Source organism: Equus przewalskii, chromosome 8, assembly GCF_037783145.1.
Source record: "Equus przewalskii isolate Varuska chromosome 8, EquPr2, whole genome shotgun sequence".
Lineage (NCBI taxonomy): Eukaryota > Metazoa > Chordata > Mammalia > Perissodactyla > Equidae > Equus > Equus przewalskii.
Genome location: NC_091838.1, coordinates 55531490 through 55553088, shown reverse-complemented (window position 1 = coordinate 55553088; position 21599 = coordinate 55531490). Strand labels below are relative to the sequence as shown.

Here is a 21599-nt window from a genome sequence, read left to right as displayed (position 1 = left end):
TGAGCTAACTGCTGCCAGTCCTCCTCTTTTTTGCTGAGGAAGCCTGGCCCTGAGTTGACATCCATGCCCATCTTCCTATACTTTATATGTGGGACGCCTACCAGAGCATGGCGTGCCAAGTGGTGCCATGTCTGCATCCGGGATCCGAACCGGCGAACCCCAGGCCGCCGAGAAGCGGACCATGCGAACTTAACGGCTGCGCCGTAGGGCCGGCCCTCCCTGTGTAATTTTTAAAAGCCATTTGCAACTGCTCTCTTCTCCACCCCAGGCAGCAATGTCAGCTACTGGAGTCATTTATCTACTTGTGAGAGAAGTAGGGACGTATCAATGTTGATTCAACAATCTTGAGTTACAGAGCATGACAAATAAAATTCATAGGGGTGCAAGTGTATTTAGCTTTGAGAATATAAAGCAAGATGTTTTATCTAAATGGTGATGTATTTGGAGTAAGGTATGGAAAAGTAAAATTTTTAAAAGTATTTAATTTTACTTTTTCATATCTCTGTATGCCTACAACTAAATATAAAAAGTGGTGTTTGAGGAGCTAAGAACAAACAATGGAGAAAGGAAAGTCTCAATCAATCAATGGTGTTGGGAAAACTGAACAGCCACATGCAAAAGAATGAAAGTAGATCATTATCTTTTGCCATACACAAAAATAAACTCAAAATGGATTAAAGACTTGAAGGTAGGACCTGAAACCATAAAACTTCTAGAAGGAAATATAGGCAATACACTCCTTGACATCAGTCTGAAAAGGATCTTTTTGAATACCATGTCTACTCGGACAAGGGAAACAAAAGAAAAAATAAACAAGTGGGACTTCATCGGACTAAAGAGCTTCTGCAAGGCAAAGGAAACCAGGATCAAAATGAAAAGACAATCCACCAACTGGGAGAAAATATTTGCAAATCATATATCCAACAAGGGGTTAATCTCCATAGTATATAAAGAACTCACACAACTGAACAACAAAAAAACAACCTGAACAAAAAATGGGCAGAGGATATAAACAGACATTTTTCCAAAGAAGATATACAGATGGCCAATAGGCACATGAAAATATGTTCATCATTACAAATAATCAGTGAAATGCAAATAAAACTACACTAAGATATCACTTTACATCCATTAGAATGGCTATAATCACCAAGACAAAAAATAGCAAATGTTGGAGAGGTTGTGGAGAAAGGAGAACCCTCATACACTGCTGGTGGAAATGCAAACTGGTGCAGCTACTATGGAAAACAGTATGGAGATTTGTCAAAAAATTAAAAATAGAAATACCATATGACCCAGCCATCCCACTGCTGGGTATTTATCCAAAGAACTTGAAATCAACAATTCAAAGAGACTTGTGCACCCCTATGTTCATTGCAGCATTATTCACAATAGCCAAGACATGAAAGCAACCCAAGTGCCCATTGACTGATGATTGGATAAAGAAGATGTGGTATATGTATACAATGGAATGCTACTCAGCCATAAAAAGGATAAAATCATCCCATTCACAACAACATGGATGGACCTTGAGGGTATCATGTTAAGTGAAATATGTCAGACAGAGAAAGACAAACACCATATGATTTCACTCATATGTGGAAGATAACCAGACACACGGACAAAGAGAACAGTTTAATGGTTATCGGGGGGAAGGAGCTGGGGGGAGCATAAGGGGTGAAGGGATGCACTTATATGGTGACTAACCAATAACAATGTACAACTGAAATTTCACAGTGTTATAAACTATTATGACCTGAATTAGAAAAAAATGAGTGTTTGAGTTATTCAACAATGCTTATTACAGTTCTCCTCTCCCTGAGACCCACCTCAGCCTGCAGTTTGGAAAATACCCAAGCCCATTTCCTCATCTAGAACAAGTGGCTGGTTTACTACTTTACTTAAAGGGTTATTGAAAGGGTTAATGGGGTAATGCAAGTTCAGGTGTCTAGCGTGGTGCCTGACACACAGCTGATGCTTAATCTAAGTTAGTTTTCCCCTTCCCTCTTGAGCTTATCAATTTTAACATTAAAACATCCCAGGTTAGAGGCTAGCCCTATGGTGCAGTGGTTAAGTTCATGTGCTCCGCTTTCGCAACTCCGGGTTTGCTGATTCAGATCTTGGGCACAGACTTACACACCGTTTATCAAGCCATGCTGTGGAGGTTCCCCACGTATAAAGTAGAGGAAATGTTAGCTCAGAGCCAATCTTCCTCAGCAAAAGGAGAAGGATTGGCAGTGGATGTTAACACAGGGCTAATCTTCCTCAAAAAAAAAAGAATCCCAGGTTAACCTTCAGACAATGCATATGGACAAACACTTAGGTCCTAAATCTGTTGATTCTCTGTTTTTTAAAGTGAATTAATTCAAAGCTTTGCATAGAATATGATGTGTATTTCTTTGTAATTCATTTCAAAGTAATTAAGGAAATTCAAAGTAAGTAAGAAGTCACGCAGAAAATGCAAGTTTATTAATTTGCCTAATTGTTGTTAAAATAAGGAAAAGGAAATGACTAAAATGCATCCTTATTTTGGCAAGGGTGGCAAATGTACTGCAGAAAGCATTTGAAAATGAGTTCTCTCATTTTTTTTAAAGTTTCCAGGGATTAATTTTTAAAGTGTCTTAAATTTTTTAGTTTTGTGAACAACCATTACCATTTATTGACACAAGTTCTTTAAAAAGCTTCAACTCAAATCTTAACTCATATGTATATAACTTGCTTCTATCCAACTGAATACATATTTCTAGTTCTTTCTTTTCTTTATCTTCCTTAACAGAGAGAGGAAGAAGAGATTTCCACCCTATATACTCTGAGATCTTAGCCAATTTAAATGTTGATATCAACTGACTACTGCCGGAACAATCCACTAAATGCCAAACGACATGTTCTTAATTATACAGAAAATCCCATTCTCTCTTGGGTATCATGTCCACAGCTCAATTTATTAAGAAAATATTTGTCATTTTTAATCACATAACTTCTGGACATCAAGTTGTAAATCTCAATACAGAAATTACTTATGCTTTTTCTATTTCAGTTGAATTCTCGCTATTTTATATTTTGTGTATGAAATAGCTGATTCTGTGTTTTGAAATTAGCGTTAGACAACTGCTGTTGATATTGAGACCCCAGATTCTACGTTGCTCAACTAAAGTTTACTAAATGCACAGCAACCTTAAAATTACTTGCTTTTGCTACATTCCTTCTAATAATGATAACCAACTACATGAGAACTTAATTTATTTATGTCAGTAAATATTTTCCTGAGATAACAACTATGAATCTGTCTCAGATATATGCAGAAGTGAGGTGAAGAAAGAGGTTACTTCTAAAATTCATTTTTATTTCCCTGTTTTCTTTTTAATATTTCATTCCTTACTGAAATTATGTATATGGTTCAAGGAAAAAATATAATCTGATATTAAGGAAAAAGGTTTTCATTCCTATTCTTAAGTTACATAGTACATATTAACACCCAATTTATTAGTTCATTTTGACTTCATAAATGAGTTTTTCAAAAGGATTTACACTAATAACTCCTTTTTAATTCAAGTGGAGAGGAACACGCTGTCCTCATTTTTATAATTAAATATTTATAAAGTACCCACAGCATCTTCAGTGCATATTAATTAAGTCATAGTCCTAAATCAGCTGTATATTCTTGCAAGAAGCATGAGTCCAAGTTATACAAGTAAATAAATAAGTGACATGAGTGCTCCCAAAATTGAATTAGAGATTTTATTTTGATGTTTCAGCAAATAATATTTCTGAAACCCATAGAACACACTTATGTAGTCTGAAACTTTTCAAATGCTGTAATCACTATATTAATCAAAATTATTTTAGGGTAAATTGCTATTGGGCTAATTCATGAGGCCAAAAATTAAATTCCAGCAGAACTTGGAACGCACTGGAGTATTACTGTAAGAATATATCTGAGGAAGGCCATCTGCCATCTTCACTGAGTCCCCCTCCAGCCCCCACTGAAAGAGACCCTTTGAAGTTTAGGCTGAGTGTACCTCTCGGAGGACACATCTGAGAGAATGCTCCATGTGTATATATTCCTTCTCTCTCTAATAGTATGAATAATAAATAAGAAGCTTATGAAATATGCAGGCACAGCCTTCCTCTCTTTTTGAGAAAACGCTATGCCACACCCATAATAAGGAGAAAACCTGAAAGATCTGTAATAAAATCTGTCTTGAACTTAATATGACTTCACCGTAAGGAATGGTTTTCTGCATATAAATTTGAGTTCACTCTATCAAAAAGAATTATTATGGGAGGAAAAACTAACATTATACATTTGAAGTGAAGATTTTCATACCTAGTTACTATGCTGTAAATTGCAAAGAGCAATTTGAGAAGTGTTGTCTCAATTGGTCCTTTAAAAAGAACCTGTAGATTCTTTTATTCCTTAGAGAACAAAAATGAGAAATTCTATGTTAAGATTCCCTTTGTTACTTACATAAAGTAAAGCAATGTCTCTTCCCTCTCTCTCATTTCTTTAGAGAAAAATAGAGAAGATAATTACATTATATTCCCCAAATGATAATATATAAGGAAGAAAGGAAGGGAGAGAGGGAGAGGAAGAAGAGAAGGGAAGGAATCAGGATTGTTTGGTAAAAACTGATATCCTGGCAGAGATAAAACAAATGTTCTTTAATTTAAAATTTTATTTAAGGTATTATATCTAAACAGTTATGACAGAAGTGAACGACCATTTATATCTTAATTCAATAGTATTCACAAAACCAAAAATAATTACACTAATAGGCTCTTTAAAAATAGTATTATAGAAAAACATCATCGTAAGGGTCAAAAAGTATTTAGAAATTAAATGAGCTAGTATACATGAAAATGATTTGTAAGACTAAAATATATAAGGTAGAGGTCGGCCTAGTGGCTCAGCGGTTAAGTGCACACGTTCTGCTTCAGCCGCCCAGGGTTTGCCGGTTCGGATTCCAAGTGCGGACATAGCACTGCTTGGCAAGCCATGATGGGCACAGATGTTAGCTCAGGGCCAGTCTTCCTCAGCAAAAAGAGGAGGATTGGCAGCAGATGTTAGCTCAGGGCTAATCTTCCTCCAAAAAAAATATGTATATAAGGTAATATTATTAGAGGTGTATTTTTCTGGAATTTTCTTTCTGTAAATATGAAAAATTTGATTTAAAAAATTTCCTTAAAGTAGAATTTTACCTTTTTAGTGTTTATCTTTGGTATTTTTATTAGTATGTTGATGCATACATATATATGTTGGTAATAGCCAATAACAGAAATTGCTTTCTACATCATGAAAATTATTTATTAGAGTTCTGTTCATAGTTCTTTGCCTATCACTAATCTTTCCTTCATTTGGCCTAAGACCATTAATCCTGTACATTTATACTGAAAATAAATGTGCCTATGATAAGTATTCATCGGTTATTGAAGGATTAATGTGTTTTAACTGCACAAACATGTATGGATTTCCCATGTTTTACATATATAGCTAGGATCCAGGCTCAGTCAATATTACTTACACAAATATTACTTACACAGTTTTAATCAAGGCATAAGCACTATTTAAGCTACCAAATAAATGTCTTTTATATGGAAACTATGAAATCAATGAATATGTTCTTCTCTGGCTGCCTTACATCCTTTTGGAGAGGTTGGGGAAGACAAGTGCAAAGAGGAAAGAATCAAACCAAAGAAATTTTTCATTAGTAGAATCTCTAACTTGCACTCCAGAAATACTGATTGAATAAAACCCAGCGTGGTATTTAATCAGAAATGACAATAAGATGTCTTCGATTTGAAATTCAACACATCCATATGTTTTATCTAATAATACTGCACAAGTGTATTTACTCATTCAGATTTTGTACGTATTTATGCCACAGCCATGAAGATCTTCAATCTCATAGGTCTGTTGTGTCATAGAATAATTAAATAAATTAGGGAAATAAGTTTGCATTTCCACTGCCTGGTAAAATTTTTGTTCTGTTTTCAATGTCTTCCCTTTCATAGGCACTCAAATATTTGACATGTAGATGAATTTCAATCCATTTGTATCTAAAATCTAATGTATTTGAATTAAATACACATATTTACTATTTTTCAGAAGATATACATAATAAAAATAAGGGGAATTTCAAGGTATAAATTATTGAGCTTGAGTTATCAGCACAATCTTTTTCACTGTGACTTTTTTGAAGGACTATTCAATTTGCAAAGAAAACACTTACCGTTCAGTGTTGTCCTGGCTGAATCTGAATTGCATTCATCTTGAGAACCTCTGAAATATATGCATCTTTGCCACCAGTGATCTAAAAGAGTAAGATACTATTTTGCTTTTTTAAATGGTACCATGAAGAATATGTTTTTTTGGTTTCATTTTTTTTGTTGGAAAATTGTGGAGTGACATCCCCTTTAAAATCACTCCTTACTCCCTGTTGTCTTAGCCTACAAACACACATACGCTCACATGGTAGAATCACATTGTATGCTGGGTTTAGGTTTTAAAGAAAGTGTGCAAATTAAATAATAATAATAATAATAATGTTCAAATTATATTTGAAAATTCTTTAAATTGGCCATAGTTCACTATTTAGCCAGTTTCCTTCCATCATCAGAACAGGTCACTTTTTTTAAGTTAAATACCATATGAACTTGTTGGTTTATAATTAGAACCTTTATATAAAAATATTTGTATTTTTAGAAACACATGGTTTAGTGAGATGTGAGAACTAAAGAAATAGCAGATTCATATCTCTTATTTCACTTTAACTCCCAGGCCTAAGCTGGAAAAGGTCTACACTATTAAAAGTCTCTCTCTCTCTCCCTCTCTCAAATTGAATAGTTGAATTTGATTAATTTAAATGAGAATATGACAAGACTCCACTGTTTTGCCAAAAAGTCCATTAGCCTCCTTGAATTACAAGCCTCATGGGCCAGCTCTTGTTAAGAGTTGCCAGAAATCTTGCTATTTGCAAGAACACAGAGGGACCTTGAGGGTATTAAGCTAAGTGAAATGTCAGAGAAAGACAGATACCATACAATTTCCCTCATATGTGTAATCTAAAAAACAAAACAAACAAACAAAACAAAAACAAACGCATAGGTAGAGAACAAATTGGTGGCTACCAGAGGAGAAGGGGGTTGGGGGTGGGCGAAATGGGCGAAGGAGGTCAGTGGTATGGTGCTGGACGGCTGCTAGGTCTTTGGTGTGGAACACTTTGCAGTGTACACAGATGTTAAATTATAATGCTGTGCAACTGAGACTTATGTAATAAAAAATATGAATACGAAAATATTTTTTTAAAAAAAGAATTGCCCGGGAAGTAGTAAAACACGAAGAATGAACTTGAGCCTTGGCATAAAGGAAGTAGGAATCTAAATGCTATTGCTACCAGATGTGTCAATTTGGACAAGTTACCTCAACATTTTGAGCTTCAAGTTTCCTTAATTATCAGGTGTGGGTCATAATACTCATCTCAAGCAGCTGTTAAGGGTTAAATAAGAGAATGCTCATTAAGCCTAGTATAGTGTTTACCAATAAATGGTAACTGTTGATATTATCAGTGATTAGATCAAAGCTTCTTTAGGTTTTCTTTTTAACTATTACTTTTTTTAACTAACCACCAGAGGGTAGTAGAGAACAAATAGTTTGTATACATTGTACCAGGGGCTGCCAACCTGGCCTCTTAAATTACGTTTCTTGTCCTCATATCACATCTGTATGCCTGTTCTGTCATTTCAAAACAAACATATGAGCTTAAAAATATGAAATATGCTTTTACTGTTCTTAAGTTCTCCAAATTTTACACATCACAAGAAATAGCCTATACTAAGTATAAGATGCTTTATTTCTGATCTGTTTTAAAAAAGAAAGAGAAATGTAAATCTTGCTTTGAAGCATTTTATTTGCATATAGTATTTTATGTGATTGGAGAGGTTTTAGGTACTATTTAAAACATGAATTACTGCATCTTCTTTGTGGTACTACTGAAAGATACCAAATTGATGGTAATGAAGTTTTAGTGTCCTTGTTTATTTAGGGTATACAGGTCATTATAAAAACAATTTCAGTAAACACCCTTGAAATACAGCTAACGGGTTTCAAGATACTACATCTTTTCACTCTCTGTTACATGTAGTAACTGATTGTGCGTGAAAGTGGACATTATCAATATGGTATACCAATTCCAGGTAAAAATGAAGTGGAGTATTTAACTTTAAATTAGAAGGCAAGCTGAAATAAGATCATCGAGATTGAGAAGGTGAGACACGAGAGAATAATATGTGCATCTAATCCATTTTCCAAAGGCTACAAACTCTTAGGAAAAGAAGATGTAGATAATAATGACTTTGTCCTCTGAAACTAGAATTCATACTATATTTTTATGTATATAATTTTTAGACTTTGAATAAAGCAGTGGTTCTCAATCAGGGGCAATTTTGTCGCCCAGGGGACCTTTGGAAATGTCTGGAGACATTTTTGATTTCTCAAGACCTGGGTGGGCAGGGGGAGGGGGTGCTACTGGCATCTAGTGGGTAGAGGCTGTAGATGCTGTTAAACATCCCACAATGCAAAGGACAACCCCCTACCAACAAAGAATTATCTAGCCCAATATGTTAATAATGCTGATTTTCAGAAACCCGGGAATAAAGCCAGGGACTTTCAAAGACTATGTTGTGCTGTTGGATATTTTCCATTCCTATCCAGTGCCCACATTGATCAATTAGAGGTGAGCTCTCTACTCAGAGGCACAGCAGTGGGGAGTGGGCGTTCATCTTTCCTTTTGAAAGCAGCAGATTTTCTAGAGCTCCCATTTAAAGAATGTGCCATATTCACTCAGTTTCTGACGGGTATTAAATGTGCTTTGGAAACTTAGCAAGAAATGTACAAGTTCTCAGTAAAGAGAATTTGTAGAAAACAGAAACAGAACAGCAGGCTTCTAGTTTCTCCTCCTCCAAAATGGCTTTAGTGGCTTCAAAATGGGAAGTGTGAATAAAACTGCCTTGTATTTTAAGTAGGAGCATTTGGAAGTATTGGTAGAATGCCTTCAGGACATGAAATCTTCAGTTACATGATCACTTATTTAGAAATGCGATGAAGTGTGAAGAAACTGCACCAGCAGGAAGAATCATTTAAAATTTTAAAAACCTGAAAAATCGTTTCATAGAGCATGGATATGATTACAAATCAGCTGGCACATGTAGTAGAGCCTTCGTGTTTCACTGTCACAAATCCACTGACTTTCCTTAACTTATTAGTAGTTAAGAGAGCCAAAAGAGAGCAAAAAGCTAATTTATTTACATTAATTAGCTGATTTGGAGGGAAATGAAGCTTTTTGCTTCTAATCTATAGTTACACCTAATTTGCCTATTTCAAATCCAGCCAAAAACTAAAACATAAATTTCAAAAATCAGTAAAGTAAATGTCTTACCTATTTAATCTTAAAGAGCTTAGAACTTTCAATCTTGGTTAAAGTTATTAGAAAACTATCCAAATTGACTGCTTTATCCAGCTAATTTAGGCTAATGTACAGACCTGTGCAGTCCAGTTTGGTGGTATTAGCCACATGGTTATTGAGCGCTTGAAATGTGGCTAGTCTGAATTGAGATGTATTCTACGTGTAAAATACAAACCACATTTTGAAGTTAATCTCATTAATCTCATTAATAATTTCTCATTAAATCTCATTAATAATTTTTATGTTGATTACATGTTGATATGATAATATTTTAGATATGTTGGGTTGAATAAAGTACGTTGTTAAGTTCATCTGTTTCTTTTCACTTTTTTTAATGTTGCTGCTAGAAAATTTAAAAGTACATTTTTAGCTCACTATATTTCTGTTGGATGAGTTGGCCTAGGCCATTCACGTTTTAAGTAAGTAGTCGCTTTCATGATCAAATAAGAATTTAAGAAATTATGGTAATATGAAAGGAAATGCATAGGAGTACAGGGTTTGCTAGTCATTCTACTGCGTAGCATCGTTTGCATAATGTTAACGCCCCATTTCTTCTTTTCTGCCCAATGGAACCTTCTGCAGGTTCAGGTTCTCCCAAACCTTCCTCCGAATACCTTGTGCTCTCTCCTCTGTGTTTTTCTGCTCACCATATTCCCTTTCTCTGAGATGCCTCCCCTACCTCATCTCCACCTCAGTCTTAAAGATCGAACTCGAAATATTCCTTATTCGTAATGATTCTCCCCAAGCGCAAGTGGCCTCTCCCACCTTTGAACTCTAGCAGTTAATCTATGTGGGCCTTTCTGGAAGTACGTTTTTTCTAACACTGCCGGAGTTAACGTTTTCTGAGAGAGCAGTTCCATGGTTAAATAAGTTAGGTGAATACCAAGTCAAACACAGTCACGTAGGTTCTTTACTGCAAGATTTCTTAGGGGTTTAATAGCTTAATCTGATTCGAGAACTTTTAAAGAGCCATTTGGTATACAGCATTTCCCACTCCTATTTGACAGTGGAGTACATTTTTTTTCCTCCCTGCATTTCACAGGACTAAGTTACTAGCAACATGCTTTGAGAAATAGTGCATATGCTATTAAATTGGCATATGCTCTTTTGTGGCTTTTTTTCTCTTGATTCGAACCATTACATAAATCTTATACCTTTACTTACATTTTCAAAGTTTTACTTCTTGTTTCCTAACGTATACTGTATGTGATTTTTTAAAGCCAGAAATCATCTTGGTCAGCACTGTGCAAAATTACTAATTACCTCTTGACTTAGCTTAATATCTTAAGTGATCATACCACACATGTATTAGTTCTGTTAATGATAATAGCAATATTAATCGGACATTCAGTAAGCGAAATCCTATACCTCTTACAATTGCACACTTCTTTCAAATTTAAACTCTAATTAGTGATAGAAGCACAAGACAACCCATTCAGTTTGGAATAGCATAGCAACACTAAACAAAGCCAATACATCTCTCTGGTGTTTCTTTGAAGGCAAAAGGAGTAAAATCGCTGGAAAATATAACCTTGGGAGACAAGTTGAAGACTAGAAAATGAGAGCAAAAAAGAGAACTTAAAGTAAAAAGTGTACTACAGATAAGGAAAGACAAAGATGGATAATAAAGTACCCTCCGGAATATTTTAACTTTAATTAGATCACACTTTAAAACAAACAAAGAAAGCACCTCTATCAAACATTAGTTTGGTCATATGTTAACTGTAACTTATTTTTTCAAAATTATGCACTCAGTGACCAAATTCAAAAGCCTAGTTGATTCATTACTATTATACACACATGCACTGACTAACCGAAATTAGAATATTTAAGCCCGTTGTAAGAGTTAAACATGACAGATGATACCTAGGAAATGTCATATTAGGTCTGACCCAGAGACTATCCTATCCCATTCTATCCTTTATTGTCCCTGTCGAAGTCAGTCCTATCTCTGTCCCTATTCCCTTGTTTTATTCAAATATTTTTATGAACTTGACCTCCTCCCCGCCCCAAGTAAGATATGAGTGAAGGAGACAGAGAAGAGACTGAGTTTTATGCCTCTTTGTATTTCTATTGCCTGATATAATTCACTTAATATTTGTGGAATCCCTAACAGTGGCATTAAACGTGGTGTTGAAGAAGAGAGTAACTGTTTTCCTGATTTCCACCTTAAAAATCAGGAGTATCTCCCAGATCCAAGTTTCAAGTCATAACCCGTGATAAATATCATCCATTACTTTTTCTATATTGTAAAATATTTTAATCAACTGATCAACAAGTGTGTATTAACAATCTGTTTACTGTATTTGGGGCCAGGTGCTTTGGGAAGGTAAAAAAGAAAGTAAAATACCTATTGCTTTGCCTTCAGGGTTGAGAAGAAAAGACAAACAGATAATTAGAAAACAAATGGCGAGTGAGTGCTAAGTTCTGTGCAACAGTTACTTTAGTTCAGAGAAAGAAAACTGAAAGCAGGCGGGGACAACCAAAGAAGTTTGCAAAGTAAAGCCTACATTGAAGGCTGTTAAAGCCAGAGGTATGATTTACATTTATGTTCTGGTAGACGTCAGATTGCCCGTAAAGATTTGAGGAGAGTGTCCACAGGATGATTCCTATGGTAAGGTTAGACCCAGGTGGCCCTGTCTGGAAACAGAATAGAGTCGAGGAGAGACTGCATAAGGAAGATCATGTCACAGAGTGTTGGCCTTAGCCTAAGTTGGAGGATGTGTCTCTCTAGGGCAGTGGCCACGGGACTAGACCAGGGGCAGCTTTTGAGAGGAAACAGAACTCAGTGACTGACTGAAAACAGAAGATTAAAGATGCGGATGAGATGGTCAAAAATGACCTCAGAGTTTTGAGCACAGGTTAAAAATAATAATAGCTAATGTTTTTTGAGCATTTGCTCTGAGCCAGACAGTGTTTTGTGTGCTCTGCGTGGATTTTCCTGAGTTTCCTGATGCGTTTATTGATGTAAGCACTAGTATTTCCCCCATTTTGTAGACGAGGAAACAGATTCATAGAGGAAATGTAACTTGTCCAAAGTCGCAGCTGAGCAGAAATTTTAATCCAGGCAGCCTTGATTCAAATCCCGTGCTCTTAACGTCTATGCTATTCTCCGTCTCATGTCCTAAAGAAATGAGGGTGACATAGGTAAATTTGGGATGAGGAGCTAATTTAGGGAGAACAAGAAATAATGACTAATATTTGACATAAAGTTTGAGTTTGAGACAGGAGTATTTCCAAGTAGACGTGTCCAGGTGAGATATGGAGATGAGAGACCTCACCTTGGACAGGCTGGACATCTAAATTTGGCATGTAAGCATCACAGAGAAATCAAAAGTTCTCAAGAGAAGAGAACATAGCAGCGATATCAAAGATTGCAATGGTTCAGTAGATATTACTGCTTGGAGGTAATGGATTTGATAAGCGTGCATATTGGTATTTCATGTTATACGACCCTGGGCCAGCGCTCTACAAACTTCCTTCATCACATACCTCTATTATAGCACAGTTTTTGAGCATGCGCCTTGAGTATATATAAATGATTTTCCATTGTTTTCACTTGATAATGTAGTTGATGAAGAGTTCACACTGGGAGAAGAGGCAACTCTGTCATTTTCTGGTTCTCCTTGCACTCTCAGCATGAACTTCAATCTGCTCTTCCTTTGCAGGGCACTTTTTAAAGCCATTTCTCCATTTGGTTGAGTTAAAACTATTCTGTATTATCCAGGCACATGTAAACTGCACTCTCTTACAGTACCTTGTGCCTGCCAGGACACCACTGTCTAGGCCTGCCTTGTGGGGTTCTCATTCTCACAGCACTTACATGGGTGGCACCAGACATCTGATTTGGGAGCAAAGTTATGCACTGGTTTCATTCCATATATAAATATCATAATTTTTTATTTACAAATTGCCACTCTAGAATTTCCTTTCCATACCCAATAGTTTCTTTAGCTGTTCGCTACCTCCACCAGGGAGCTTCTCTGCACTTCAGAAACCACTGACTCTGTCTTAACTTTCTCAAGGGTCAGGAGGTGCTTCCTCAGTACTCATATTCCAGCATTTGCTGAGTGGACAAGTCTGAGATCACTAGATCTATACACTGTATGGTGTACACACTTCTGTCCAAAAGCCACTCAGCTTTCCCTTTCCAGATTAGAATCCTTGTAGATTTAGTCCCCTCATACAAGATCCTCACTCCTTTTTTCCATTTTAGTTTCCCATTTTCCATTTAATCACTTTAGCTTCAATCTTCTCCTGTTTTATCTTATGGTTCTTGGGATATGGTATCGAGAATTGCATTGTATTTCCAGAGGCAGCGACTATAGATACATACATGGACAGATCCCTGTTCCTTGCATGTTTCCAGAATTTCCTTTGATAACTCCCAGCAATCCATGTCTTTTCCAGCTCCTTTCACTGTGGAATGAGGACCTCCCTTTTATTTGTCATAAGTAAAAGCAGTATCAGAGTCAGAATAAATATTCAGTAAACATTTGTTTAGTGGAAAACAATTTGGAGATTAGAGTCAGATGGTGATGTCAAAAATATTTTTTAGGGGCTCGCCCCGTGGCCGAGTGGTTAAGTTCGCGCGCTCCGCTGCAGGCGGCCCAGTGTTTCGTCAGTTCGAATCCTGGGCGCGGACATGGCACTGCTCATCAGACCACGCTGAGGCAGCGTCCCACATGCCACAACTAGAAGGACCCACAACGAAGAATACACAACTATGTACCGGGGGGCTTTGGGGAGAAAAAGGAAAAAATAAAATCTTTAAAAAAAAAAATATATATTTTTTAATCCTTGTTAAGTGAGTAGAAAATGATATTAATTAATGTGTCTTATTTATTTTTATTTAGTTATTGCTTTTAACTTATTTTTAATTCCTATCATTTCTTGTCAATCACTTTATTGTTTTCTTTAGCTCTGAATTAAAAGTTTTCCTATGCTTGGGCAGATAATAATCCTGCAAACAGTTAGACAGGCTAGCCACACTACACTTGGAAATATATTTGCGTTTGAGCCATAGAAAATAAACCTTAGCAGTGAAAAATGGCCAGTGTGAATATTAAAATATCAGACAACAGTTGGGAACTCTAACTAGATTATTTGAAATAAAACACAATACTGATACAGTTAAGTGCACTGTCCAGAAAGTTTGTGATATACTCATATTTCCAATATATATAAATAATAAAATAGATGTTAAAATAACTTGTAACTTCTTACCATAGTGCTGAGGTCATTTATTATAATTGTAAATGGAAAAAAATTAAAGAATTTATAAATAACTGTGGACCAACTCCCTTCCTAGGCTACAAGTAACAGAGCTTTTATTTTTTTGATTTATAAACAAAAAACATGGTTCTGGTTTTATTTTAAATTTGAAATCGATGTGGAAAGATGTCTTTCTATACATTTCTTATTAAAATAAATGAAGCCAAATGGATACTGCCAGAAGATGCTCAGAACTAGGTATATTTTAGAGTTATATCATCAGAGCTCTTTGGCTAATTGGAAGCTTGATTCATAAACATTCGGGTTGATATAGAAGCAAAATTAATTTTTTTGTCCTCTTCTATGCAGCATGTCTGTTTCACATGACAGATGTATTTAGAATCTTATCAGTATAATTTTTTAAAAACTGACTTGAGAAACGGTTTTACAAAAACACCCACTTCTATTTCTAAAACTAACTGATAATGATAAATATGTGTTTTCCCCTTCTCATACTGACAGTTCACTAGATTGCACGTATGTCCAGGGAACTGCAAAAGAGCTGTAAGATTTGGAAAAGAGGGAAAAAACTAAGTGAAAAACAGGAGCAGAAGGGAACAACAGAATGGCTCCTGGTGTGAGGAGGGTTAAGAACGGCAGGCAGAGGTGAAGAGCACCATGAATCTGGTAAAATTTCTTGTTCTCTGTGTCTAAAGAAAAAATTCCAGTTGGGCCATTGTGAAATATAGTTCTGCTTTTGTCAACGACATCATGGGCTCCTCATTGAAAAGGACAATGTAAATAAACAGGCATGAAATGCAACAAAGAGCTATCAGCTTTGAAAAATCCCCACCCCTGTTCCACTAGAGAACTTGAATTTGGCAGTCCTGAATAGACGTCTTGTGGGAGCTGCAGCAAACAAGAGGCAGCAGATTGTCGTGTTGTTTGTTATTGCCGACACAATGGCCAAACTGGAAACTCCCCTGGCTTATTTTCTCTCATTGCCCAACTAGAAGCCCGTCAGGGAGTGGACTTTCAGATGAGACTGCCTTTCTGAAAGTAAATATAAGGCTCGCCCACATCGTTGGAAAAGTCATCAAACTTCTGATGATCATTGTTTAGCAAGCCCAGTACTTTTCCATTCTTGTTAATGGGTCTGAAAAAAGTGCTAGTGACTGCAAAATGATGTATACGTTCTATGTGGATAAGATAGCTTTGCCAAATGTTAAATTATTGAGTTTAAAAGAGGCCAAGCAGGTGAATGCAGAGGTTTGAAGAATATCATTCTTAACGCAGTTTCAGAACTTGGAGTGGGTGTAAATAACAAGCATATTGGTTTAATGGGTGACAGTATTAGATCTAATCTCCAAATGAAGAGAGAAGCTTCTGACCTGTTCAAGCAGGAAATGCTCTTCCAGATTTTAATACCTTGCCTTAGTCACCATTTGGAGAGCTAGGTGCTGCCCAAACACATTTAAAACACTGGCTCTGTTAACATTTTTGCCAGACTTACTTCTCTTTGACTTACATCAAACAGCCCATGGCGTCTTTGTGAAATAAAAACATTAGCTGAGTTTGTGGAAGACTGTTTAACAACATTAAAGGAAGCAGATGGAATGCACCGGTTACAGCATAAAAACAAGGCAGGCAAAGTCCACCTTTACATATTTCCTGTGTTCGTGCCTCAGTTTGAAAGCCTGGTCGCTGAGAAAATCACAAGTCCTGTCCTACAAATGAGAATCTAGAGCTACCTGAGGATATTAACTAGCCTAAAATGTGTCCTACATCTTCTACTCATCCTTGAGTTGTTAGACCTACTCTCCAGATGGTGCTCTCTTCTAGCACAGTGTGATTGGCTGTTTGCCACATCACTTCTCAAGAAGTGCTATCTTAGCCTCAAGAGGATCAAGAAAGGGACTTTGTATGGTGCATTCAGTGATTTACTGGTGAATGCAGAAAGAAATTCAAAGGTAGCATCTTTTAGAAGGATCAGACTAAACGGGGGGTAGCATTGTGATTAAAATTTTTAGGGAACGAATCTTCATTTATACTAATGCAACTTAAGACTGTGCATATCACATTTTGGAGGTGTCCATAAAGAATACGCATCCTGGTGTTTCCAATTATTGGACACAAATATATGACCAACAAATAAGCAAGCCTTAAAAGAATATGAAGTCAAAGAACTTGAAATGTTTATTAATCCCTTTGAAGGGCTGCTACAGTTACATCATGTGGTTGCTTCCCAGTTGGCTAGAGAACAGGATCGCTCAAAGGTTTCAGATTGAAAAGCCTCACACAGCTCTCTAGGCAAGGAGTTTGGCAGTGATGCTGAAAAACTACAAAGACAAATTCCCAAATATTTATCATATGATTTGTATTCTGCAGTCATTTCCAGTATCAGTGGCAACGGTGGAAAGGAAAGGATGAAGTCAGGTTACAGGAATAGAATGCTTGAGACAGGGCTTGAATATCTAATGCACATTTTTATGAAAGGCCCAATGCCAGGAGTCTATAACTACGGACCTGCCGTCAACCTTTTCTGATTAAAGCTCACCAGAACAAACAAATTACCTTCTGGCAAAAGACCATCTGAAAAACCTCAGTTTTGAAGGAGAACCATATTCCTTCTGATAAAAACGAAACAGAATTTTCTGCTCAAACCCCCTCTGTAAATCACTGTTATCTCTCGCTATATATCTCAGCTAGGGAGAAGTGAGCAGTCCGTAGTAGAGTGTAATAATACAGCTACTAGGGCGAAATAAAATCAAGTGAGTACGTTTCCTACCGTGAAGGGGCTGTGTGTCCATTTAGTTTGCAATGTTTGTAGAAACAGCAGCACTCTCTGGAAAAGAAATTCAAGGGATTCAGCCAAGGGGAAAAAAAGCCTTCCTTGATTTTCACTTAACCACATTTCTCAATTTTAAAGAAAAAAATACAGTGTTTGGTTCGTATTAATAAATAGGATTCTTCTGTCATACTTCTTTTCTGTTTTTTTTTTCTATTCTTGGTTTATCCTAAAATATAGTTTAAAGCTAGAAATTGAAGTATCTCCATACTAATGTTAAATGAGGCATGTCATTAGACCTATAAGAGTTAAAATGATCATCTTTTATTTTATTATTTAAAACTTGCCCAAAACATGGCTTAATATTTGGGTGGAGGTCATCATTTTACCTTTATTCTCCATGGCCACATAACACTCCAAACACTGCTTGGGCTCTGTGCAAGGGCACAGAGTAAAATAAAAAATCACACCTACTCTTACTGCTATGGCAAACTACTTACATTTTTCCCAATATTTACCAGGGTTCTTGGTACATAGCATGGAAAGTATTTTATGTTGAATACATAAAATTGCTCATTAATAAAAAGCCTGGAATTCACAGGGTAGGATTTGCAGCAGTAAAAGTATAACTCTGTAAGGCAATTTTTAGGTAAGCATTGTACAAACTGCCTAATTATTATTTGCTCATCTCCATTGTGTTTTGCGATGAATATTTTAAAATAATATTTTTCAGATATTCATTATTGCATAATTAAAAGCCAAAAATGAAAGACAGAAGATTCTTAATTCTGTATTTATTTCCCATTGGCAACATTTCACAGTCCTTTCCTATAGAGGTATTTCTGAATTTAGATCTGTGTGGAGGGGACTACTGATATTAATGTAGGCAAAAAAGTTCGTAATTTATATGCAAAAATTATAAGTGTTTGCTATGGGAGACGTAAGCACATTGGTTTTAACAAGTCACACTTCTCTACTTAGCATCTCAGACATTAGGAAATTGGCTGCTCTCAAGTGTATTTAAAAAGGGTTTGTATTGTGGGGTTTTCTAGCATTCTCTTGGCCAAGTAACTGTTTAATAAATCGTTTCAAGTTTCAAAATTGGCAAAAGTAGAATTTTCCTGAGTTTATTATAACAATAAACATAGCAAATGTGGGGCCCGGCCCGGTGGCGCAACAGTTAAGTTCGCACGTTCCGCTTCTCGTCGGCCCGAGGTTCGCCAGTTCAGATTCTGGGTGTGGACATGGCATTGCTTGGCAAACACCATGCTGTGGTAGGCGTCCCACGTATAAAGTAATGGAAGATGGGCATGGATGTTAGCTCAGGGCCAGTCTTCCTCAGCAAAAAAAGAGGAGGATTGGCAGTAGTTAGCTCAGGGCTAATCTTCCTCAAAAAAAAAAAAAATATATATATATATTATATATATATAAATGTGTCTTTTTACAAAATAAATCCTCATCTAGAATTGTTTTCTATTTTAATACTAAAAGTCAAATAAGTGGTAGGGGAAAGCAAGAGAAAGAACTATAATAAGGAATCATGGGAATACTTTTTCAAAGAGAATTCTTTGAATTCTCACTCAAGAGAAGTGAGTCCATTAAAATAATGAAGCTAAGATTAATATTTTATAATAAATGGGATGAAACGTATCTATTTTCTTTTGCAGAAGCTTTTCAGGTTATATCAATTTGGAAGTCAGTATTTCACTTGATCGCTAAAAAAATGTTTTGACTTACTCTTCAACTCATGTTACAAACCCAACAGCAACCACAGCTTCCATGCGCATCATATCTTTCATATGGCTTTATCATTCCATAATACTATACACCTGTATAGTTCCAGCAGAAAGCATTTCCGAAGCCAGAAACGATTCTCTTCTCTTTCACACTCAAGACTGGAGTAAATTCCATGACTCTGATAAATCAGATTTTCCAGGGAATACACATGGAGGGCAATAGGAACTGGACGGTGGTGGTGGGAGATGGAGGTTTGAGATTGGGAAGAGTGTTCTGGGTAGAAGGAACAACATTTGTGAAGGTGAAAGGTAGAAGGCAAGGATTAGACCATGAGGGATCTTGTAAATCACACATTAGGGTATGAACTTTTTTTTGAGGGCAGTGGTGAGCATTGAAGGGTTTCAGCTGGGGCAGGAGGGATGCAGGATGGTATGGGGATAATCAGGTTTGCACGTTAAAGAGACTATTCTGGCTACTATTTAAAAATGTACTGAAGGGGGAAGTCTGTAGGCCAGGTTAGAAATCCAGGCAGGAAGAGCTGGCAGAGAGATGAACGCATTTTAAAGATAATTAAGAGACAGAGCAAGAACGATTTAGGTTCCGATTAATTGTAAAGGTGAGAGAGAAAAGAGTTAAGAATGTCATCCAGCTTCCTGGGTGTGCATGATGACAGCATTTATTAGGGAACACAGAAGGAAGATCAACTTTTAGAGGAAATGTGATGAATTCAATTTGGAATATAGTGAGTGTGTGGACCCTGTGGGATATAAAAGCCAAGATTTCCAGATGGATTATGAAATAGTCATAGAATAAGGATGTGGATTTATAGAATTTATGGGAGAACTGATTATAAGTAGTAACTGAAGCATTTACAAAGAAAGATAGTACTTAGGGAGGGAGGGCAGGATGAAAACATAAGGGGATCAGGGCTGGAAACTGAGGAACACCAACGTTTAAGGAATAGCCTGAATGGATACCGAGAAGCAGAAAAAACAGGAGGGTGCGTTACGGAAGGAAAGTAGTTTTCAAAAATGTGCAAGTGTTTAACTGTGCTAAAAGCTGACGAGATCAAGGTTAAGATGAAAACTAGCCATGAGATTAAACCACATGGACGTAATTTGTGCCTTTGGGCAAGAGCTACTTGGCAAAATGGTAGGTACACGTATGTGAGTGGAGTGGGCTGGGTGAAGAGGCAGGGAGAGTGTGAGACGTGAGCATAGACTCTTTCAGAAAGCTGATGATGAATGGGGAGAAGCAACTGGAAAGATCCAAGAGTTTAGGAGAGTCATTTATTTAGTTGGGAAAGGTTTCAGCATGTTTAAATGCTGATTTGAAGTGTCTGATAGAAAAGAATGTCCACATTATAAAAAAAAATAGCTAATAAGAACGCTAACACTCACTGAATGTTTAATATACACCAGGCACTCTTCCAAGTTCTTCATGTATATTAACTCCGCTGATGCTCACAATAACCCTGTGAGATAGGTACTGTGTTTATTCCATTTTATAGATAAAGAAATAGAAACCTGGAGACTTAGAAGGACTAACTGATGAGATAACTTCCCTTAAGAGGTGGGAAAGGATGGAATCCAAAGCCCAGGTAAAGAAATTACCCCTGTACAGAAAAGGTACAACTTCCATTCTAAAGGACCGGAAATGGAAAGGGTGGGGTGGAAGCAGGGGAATCTGTAGGTTTGAAGGCAGGAGATTGAAAGAGTTCTCTTAATAGCTTCTATTTTGTCTGTCAGTCAGGATAAGGGCATCTGCATAGTGCGAGGGTTGAGGTGTTAGGCTGGGAGGTTTGAAGTGTGGCGGATTCAAATAGACCCCGTGGAGAATAGGAGAGAATGCTGACGAAGGGGCATAAAATGATTGCCAGGCAGCACTGAGGCCCCACTGCAGTTAGAGAGCCAGTGCTAGCAGTGTCACTCATCTGCACGGTTGTGGGGTTTCTCCCATGCTCAACTTCAGGTCAGAGGAGAGGTAGTGCTGTTAGGACTATCCAAGAAAGATCCAGAAGTCTTGGTGTTGAGTCCACAATGGAGACTTAGAAGACCTTGGAGGCAAACCAAACAGGCAAGGGGTATGGGGAAGAGGAGGAGGTGTAGATCCGTTTCAAAGGGACTTGTTTGCACCTTCTTCAGACATAGCGTATAATTACGCTTAATTAATCAGGTAGACAGGGAATGGATCGTGTCCAGAGATAAAAAATAGATCTTGGTGAAGGGGTATATGGGAGCTCTCTGTTCTTTCTGCTTAATTTTTTGTAAACTCAGAACTGCTCAAAAAATATAAAGTCTATTAATTTAAAAAAAGTAGACCTGGGAATATATAAAGTAGTGATTATCTGAATATGTCTTACAAATATGTGTTACGTTGCTTGTCTATAGTGGCTCAGC

General features: G+C 36.8%; 1 protein-coding gene and 1 long non-coding RNA gene across 8 annotated transcripts in view; one reads left to right on the top strand and one right to left on the bottom strand.

Annotated features, from left to right (window-relative positions):
• The window catches only part of SYBU (syntabulin), a 109545-nt gene that overhangs the window by 12962 nt on the left and 74984 nt on the right, over positions 1-21599 (top strand). The gene's annotated exons all lie outside the window — the stretch shown is intronic.
• LOC139085102 (uncharacterized) overlaps positions 1-21599 on the bottom strand; it is a 54081-nt gene that overhangs the window by 28262 nt on the left and 4220 nt on the right. Inside the window, exon 2 of the long non-coding RNA XR_011543148.1 lies at positions 17464-17520. This is a non-coding gene — a long non-coding RNA (uncharacterized lncRNA). The remainder of the gene's footprint in view (positions 1-17463; positions 17521-21599) is intronic.